We start from the raw sequence: 7,890 nt of genomic DNA, 5'->3' as shown, positions 1-7,890 counted from the left end.
TTCTGGAAGGGTACTGGAGTCTGGTGAGGACAATGTCAGAGATCAGAGTTGTTTGTGGGGAAAATGTGGGGGTTTTTGCTCCTTCCCTGTGTAATTTTCCAGATGGATCAGTTTCCTAGGCTGGCTCACAGACACGCTGCACGGGCAGGTATGTGTCAGGAGGGATTTTCCCCGGTGCTGGCGCAGGATGAGGTGTGGAGAAATGCAGGAATGTCAAGAACCAGCCATGCTGTTGAACAAGACCCCTCATCCCCACATCTTGGCCCAGGTGGCCAGAGCAGCCTCTGGTGAAATGGAACCCAAATGCCTCCAACAAGCTCTTGATTAAGCCATTATGTTTGTGATTAATTTCTTAAATATCTGCTTTCCTTCTTATGTTCTCTCAAGAGCCTCCCGCCCTGCAGTTGACTCACACGCGAGCAGGTGGTGCTGGCAGAGGTGGCACGTGCCAGTCCCTCCACCCCTGCCCCCATACCAAGCCCCAGAACTGCTCCTCCGGTATCTGGACTGTGGATTCTGCCCAGATCTGTCCTGCTGCTGGTGGGGTCAGGGAAATTACACCATGAAGTAGCTCACCGCATCCAAAGACCCATCTAAGTGGGGGAAAAAAAAGCAATTTTGCTGTTTGTTTTTCATCTCAATGGGGAAGAAAGGGGTTTGCAGTGCACAAGGTGGATTCTGGCATAAGAAATGAAAGTATTTTCTATCTGGAAACTTTCTCATTGTTTCTCTGATGCATCCATATTTCAGAAATCACTGTTTTCAGTGCTAAGTACTGCACAGACCAGGCAATGGCATCATGGCTGGGTGATCAGGGCAGGCCTGTGAACAAGCTGGTCAGCTGCACAGTGGGAATGAGAACTGTGTTTAACTGCAGCTGTTACACCACTGACAAATGAACCTGCTCTCCTCCCTGAGTCAGTCTTTCTGAAGGGAATGACAGGAGGGGCCAAACTCACACCATGCTGTAAAGAAATAATCACTGGAGCACTTGTTTGAAAATTGCACATCAAACATTGCCTGGGAGTAAAGTAATCCAGCAGCCTCAGTCCTCTGGGTAGAGCTCACCATGCCCCTAATCCAGGCATGGACACTAGAGCTGGACCTTGCTTTGCATTTATGGGAAGATCAAGCAGGAAGGAAGCCAAGGTAAGGAGATGCATTTCCTTGAGTCACGCATGGGTGAGACGATTTTCACTGCTTGGCTGCTACTGGATGTCTCCTCTGTCTTCTGGCAAAACCCTGCTGTGATTTAAGCCATGATTTGGGGAGCTGTGGGCTGTGCTGGAGAAGAGAAGGCACCTCTGTGTCTAATGCCCTTCTTTGATTGAAGTTCCCTTGGTGGCCCATAGGTCACATCCTGGTGCAGCAGCTCCATCCATCTGGAGAAGGCAAAGAAGGGTTGTGCAAGCAGCGAATGCTGCCGAAGCAGCTTCAGAATCACTCTGTACAGATCCTAGGTTCGGTCCACTGGGACCAAAATGGTACAACCCATTTATTTTGGGAACTATAGATCCTTCTTTTCTCCTGCAAGCCATTTGTCAGCCATGTTCTGCTCTCTCCGCTGCTAAAGGCCCTGCAGTGTGTAAGGGAGGGCCAAGACAAGCAGCCAGCCAGGCAGCAGCAAAAAATGTCACCACACAGCTCTGCAGTGGGGAGAGAAAGGGCACAGACACCTGTCTTCAAATCCTCACAAAACATTATTAAGCTCTTTTGGCAAAAAAAACATCATCAGGAAAGACGTTCCTACGCAGAGCTGAGGCAGGTCTGATCTCTGCGCTGGGACTGTGCTGAGCCAGCTGGTGGATCGATACAATTGCCAGACCCCTTCCTTGCTCGTCCTTAGCTTGGGAGAGCAGATGCAGCACCACTGAGCTCATTCCTGCTTTTTCTTCCATATTAGGTAGATCCCTAAGTGTCATGCCGTTCACAGAGCTCACATCATCTCCAGACAGCAGCAGATGGCACTCGGCGGCTTGTGTGGTGTCCACAACTCCTTAAGCCTGTTTCACCCTTCTGCAGGCTCCAGTTCCCTCTCCCAGCATTGTGCTCCATCACATCATCTCTTGGCAGTGCTACCACTGGATCTCGCCCTTTCTCCTTTTTCAAGATATCTGGGTGCCAGCAGTGCGTTATGGCTCCTCATCAGTGGGTTCCACTTGCATCAAGCTTCTGGCGCTGCGCAGGCTGAATCACTTTCCCGAAGAGGTGGCAGAAATATCTCTGCCTTCGCCAGTGGCCTCCCTGCGGCTTGTAGGAAACTTGGGGCTTTGTATCAAACTTGGGGCTTTGTATCAAACTTAGGACTTTGTATCAATCTTGAACCCTTGTATCAAACTTGAGGCCTTCTATCCAACTTGCGACCTTGTATCAAACTTGAGTCCTTGTATCAAACTTGAGGCCTTCTATCAAACTTGGGGCCTTCTATCAAACTTGAGGCCTTCTATCAAACTTGTGGCCTTGTATCAAAGGCCCCAAGAGTGCCCTCACAAGCACAGGCGTCAGCACCAAGGGAAATGATCCCATCTCATTGCAGGGGATGTCAAGGAGCAAAGCATGCCTGGGTCACATCATCCTGTTTTATTTGTGACAGGGGTTCATGGGGAAGCCCTGGGGCCCAGTCTGGAGTGGTGGGTCTGCATTTGTTGGGTGTCAGGGCTGCGATTGCTCAGGTTGCTCATTTGTTGGGTGTCAGGGCTGCAGTTGCTCAGGGCCATTCTGAGGGGGTGACCTGGGGTGGGACAAAGGGTGGGGACACGCCACAATGAGGGGCAGCTATTAGCAGCAGCAGCAGGCAGTGCTGCCCCTGTCCAGCCTGGGCGAGTGGAGTGCGCACACTGCTGGAGACTGAGCTGGATGAGAGCTGGAGCACAAACCTGAGCATCTGAGACATTCCCCTCTTGCATCCAGTGCCCAGTCCTTCGCAGGAGCTTCTTGGGCACACCACAGGGTGGCTGCATCTGTGGTGTATCTGTGGTGCCTGCCAGCTGCCTGGCTCCCTCTCCTATCTGCCCCTACATCCCTGAGGCTCCTATCCCCACTACCCCTCCTTCTATATCCTTCAGAGCCTTCCTCACCCCTTGTATCCCTTGTCCTGTAGGCTATGGCAGCCATCGTCTTCCTGGTCTGGTGCACAGCCTTATCCAGTACCCACAGGTGGTCAGGGATGGGCTGGAGAAGGAGACACATGGAGCAGCAGAGGACTCAGCTGATGCAGGAGCGGGAGCAGGTGACTTGGGAGCAGAGTGATGACTCCTGGGGAGCCACTCTCTGGGTTGCTTCTGCTGGAGTTGTGGTCCTGCTCTTGGTTCCGTGCTTTCTCCTTCAGAAAAGTAGCCATGAGGCAGAGAGCAGTGGCTAGGAGAAGAACTCCAGCAGCAACATGGACAAGACTGCAAATGATAAAGGAAACAATGCTGTGGCAGAGAAAGTCCTGGAGATGAGCCCTGGCACACAGAGCTGAGCTTGTGGGGGCTCATGCCTGATGAGGGACATCATATATTAGGGGTAAATATTAGGAGTAGTTAATATTTTAGTAGTTAATATGTAGACAATGCACTCATCCCTCACCAATAGATAAGTAGTTACTATGTAGTTAGGGGACGTATCCTCAGTAGGCATAGTTATTGCATTTATCCCTGCTTTCCTGTTTTCTCAATAAAACATAGTGTTCCAGAATCTGGATTGTGCAAGTACGTATTGTACTCCACCAGCCCTGTTGTGCTGAATTGGTTCTAATCAGAAATTCAACCTATTTGCATCCTGCCCATCGTATCTCACGTGATGAGCTGCAACTCAGGGGAGTTTAATTTGTGCTGCATTTCTCTATTGCATCAGTCACCCTATAGCCTCACCAGGGGTCTGGTGCCACCCAAGTGTGCATGCTGGATACAGAGATCAGGTGGCTATATCAGCAGTGGGATTTGCTGCTGCCCCTTTCCTCCAGATGCAGAAGAAGACTATTGATTCAGAGCTGATACAGCAGAGGAGCCTGTGGAAGGTAACATCAGGTAACTGTGCAAGGAGAAATAATTAGAAATTTTTTCAGGTATTTTATGCTTTCACTTTCCATCACAGAGCAGTCTTTGCAGCCAAGGGGAGAAGGTTCGCACTTAGCTGATAAAAATAAACAGTGTTCTCAGCTGCATTCCTGGATTTAATGTTTGCAGATCTGATATTCACTTGTGCTGCTCCGGCAAGTGTAAGTAGCCTCAAATACTAAATATTTACATAGTATGTGTCACGTGTAGACTGGGAGGAGGGAAAGCATCATCACTCCCTCTTACAGGGGAGTTAAGTGACTTTTCCACAATTGATATGGGCCCTAACAGGGCCTGAAATCCATCAGAGCTCTTGGGGCTCAGGGTTGCTCTCTTTCCCTGGGACTTTGGGAGCCATGCTTCTGGGAAATGGCGTCCCTTGAAAGGGATAAAGGAGCAATAGGGTGTTCTGCACAGGCAACTGGAGAAAGCTCCGGGTGCCCCATCAAAAAATCAGGCCCTTGTGTGCACTGTGATAGCATCAGTGAGATGATAGTACCAGGCGGCTGTACCTCATGCACGGCTTAATTTCACACAGGAGACAATGCCAGAGACTTTAAAGAAGCAGCTGCCCCCTAATTCCAAAAATCACCCAGACTTCTGAGAAAACTCATCTCTTCCAGCCTGAGCAGCAAACAAATTGTTGCTCTTTCAGTTGACAACAAGCCATAAATTATCCCGTTATAAAAGGGAACGGCAGCCAGAGGAGCTGTGCTCCAGCCAGCCAGCAGGCATTTTGTTTTAGCAGGGAAGGGCAAAACCCTTGTGTTTAAGGGAGATGCCTAACAGTTTACCCAAGGTGCCCAGTAGCCTGCTGGCTTCTATAGGTTCCTACAGTAAAGGTCGCATAGATGGCTTGGGAATAATGCATTCCCCTTGCTCATGTCAGGCAGATGGAGCTGAAAGTCTCTCAGGACTGGTTGTCTCCTGCATGTTTATTTTATTCAGTGGTGTCATGTCAGTGTGTCTGCCTAAATATAGCTTCTGTGAAGAGCATTTCTAAGTTTCCTGTTACAGTTTCACTCACAGTTACCTTACAGTAAATGGAGGAAAATCAATGTAATCTCAATTACACACTGCCTCTAAATGTGCCTTGCTGGAAATTCTGCCCGGATTGATTCTCCTGTCATGGAAACTACCTGCCCTCTCTTCCTTTCTCCCTCTTTATACCTCCTTTTCGTTGTAATAAACCACAATTTTATAATTTAAAACTCCCTCACTCTCCTTTCTCAGATGTGCCCTGCAGATAAGGCTTTCACAGGAACTGACAGTGCAGAAACCATGGGGTCCCTGGACAGAGCTGCAACTCTGAAGTTGAGATTAATTGACCCTGTGGCATTAGGACATGACAATTTCAGGAGCTTTGACAGAGTAAACTGAGCAGAGGGGTCAAATTCAAGGTAATCTCTGAATGGAAAACATAGAGATCCCTTCTTTGTCTTTTGCAGACAAGATGATCCTACAAGTAGCAAGAAAATGATTGATTAAAAATTTTTTTCCCTTTGCTGCAGTGTTTAAATACAGCTCATTTACCCGTCCCCACTGCCTTCCAGTAACATGTATCCACAGATACACAGAAAAACTACTATTATCAAATCCCTGCAGTGTCAGTGTCAGCCGGTCACCAGTAAACAATCACAGCTATAAAATGATCCAACAGATGTTATGCTAGAGATGAGTAGTCCAAAATAGAAAGTCTAAAAATACATCTGCAGGGCCAAATAGCACCCTTTTTTTATGCCATGCCCTGCCATTTTTGGCCCACAATTGGCACTTTGATTCCAAATGGAGGTGGTCCCACAGCTACCAGCACACTCTGGAATGGGGCAGGATAGAGGGATGCTGTCACATGGGTCCCTAACTGCAGTGATCACCCACAGACTACTCACTATCCTAAACAAGTTTATTGGAGATTTTATTATTATTATTATTATTATTATTCCCTCAAATATCCCTATAATCCAACAGTGGGGCTTTGCTGATGCAAACAGGCTCTCAGAAATGATGCACACTGCTATGTATTTTTAAAAACTCAGACCTGAGGTAGGATTTAATACCCAGCAGGGTTGTATTGATACGTGCAAAAAGCAAAGCACCAAAGCCTCAGCTGCTGCAACAAAGTGGAGTGGGGTTATGGCAGAGAGAGATCAAATCACCATAGGGGATGACACTACTGTGCTGTCCAACCCAGGACAGGGCTGGGGCTGGGTGTCCTGCATTCCCATCATGGGTCCCCAATTCCCCAGTCCAGCAGGGATGTTTCATCAGGAGGTTTTGGTTTTGTTTTGTTTTCACCTCTCGAGACTGAGCCAAAAGGACAGCACAGATCCCTCACGGGCTGAGCAGCTGCTTTGCATTACAATGTCTATTAAAGTCTGGAGATAAATGCAGGGTTATTCTCTGATCTTTTGAAAAGAGGGACCTTGAAGATGTGTCAGGAACATCCTCTCTGTTTAGAGAAGGGTGTTGCAGCCAGGGGGACCCCAAGGAGGGTCCCCACAAACCTGTGACCATCAGGTCTTAGGGAGCTTGTTCCTACAAGCAAGGAGCAGATGACACCAATAATATTGGCCTATCTGGGTACTATCTCGGGCTCTGATCCTATCAGACCTTGTGAGCCAAACAAGACAAGGCTACAGCAGCAGCTGGCTGGGAGATTTCCAGGAAAAAGAAACAAGCAAGCAGACTTTTCAAATCTGACCCTCTGCTCAGTTCAGGGTCCCTGCAAGGAGACTGGGACATGAGGCAGGATGGAGTATTAAAAGCCTCAAATGCAAGGTCAGTTCAAAGACCCCACACCCTGCCCAGATCTGCCACATCCCCTGAGCAGGAGGCAGCATTTCCCAGCCCTCATTTTGACAGCTCTCATTTCCCAGCTCTCTCTTTGGCTTTTTAAATGTTGTGTGTTTAGCTTGGGTCACCATCCAATGGAGGTGGATGGGCACATGTTCAGTGGGTCTGACCCACCAGGCACACTGCTCATGCCAGTGTGGCACAGCCATCAGCCATGCATCCATGGGGCTGCTACCCTGTGCTAGCTTACACTGAGAAAGCTTATAGGAGCTCTTCATGCTCATCCTTCCAGAGCAGGAGTCTGTTTGCTGCCTCTGTTGGCTGCTCCAGGATAGACAGAGAGCAGCCCTTCTGGCTTGCCCTGCCTGCTCGAACTGCTGGGTGAACTGTCCTACGAACTGTCCTACAAACTGTCCTGCAAACTGCCAGATGAACTGTCCCACAAACTGCAGAGCCGACTGTGGGGTGAACTGAGCCACGTGCCACGCATGTTTGCCCATTAGTCCATTTCTTGTCCATTTACCCGTTAGCCGTTTCCCTGGTTTTGTCTGGCTTTAGTCCATTTTTTGTCCATTTTTTATCCATTTTTGCTGCTTCCTAGGCTGCCCGTGCTCCCTGGGAACGTTTCAACCTCCCTTGGGTGCTCCCAGCACCACCTCCTCCTCGCCTGGTTCCCTGCAGGACCTGCAAGGCCTGGGGCTGTCCCCGAGCTGGGGAGTCCCTGGTGCAGCTCAGTCTAACCCTCAGCCACCGACTGAGATTGTCACTGTTCCTCTTCCCTCTCCATAGTGGTCAAAGACAACTCCCACATCCCCAGCAAGATGGGGATTAGATGAAGGCCAGAGGCTTAGCAGCTGTCTGCAGGCATTGCTCCAGAAAGTGCTGATTTCTCATTTCTCATAGACCATTTGATGTGATCATAGCATCCCTCCCTTCCCCACTGCCCTTCCCTGGTGGTGAACATGCTTGTGCCAGCTCAGATTCAGTGACTGAACCATGGGATGCCACCTCCTTGTGGCATTTATAGGAGCTACCAAAGACATGGAGGTGGCTTTGT

Source organism: Lichenostomus cassidix, chromosome 5 (genome assembly GCF_008360975.1).
Source record: "Lichenostomus cassidix isolate B80296 chromosome 5, HeHo_3.0, whole genome shotgun sequence".
Taxonomy (NCBI): Eukaryota; Metazoa; Chordata; class Aves; order Passeriformes; family Meliphagidae; genus Lichenostomus; species Lichenostomus cassidix.
Note: the sequence above shows the minus strand (reverse complement) of the source record.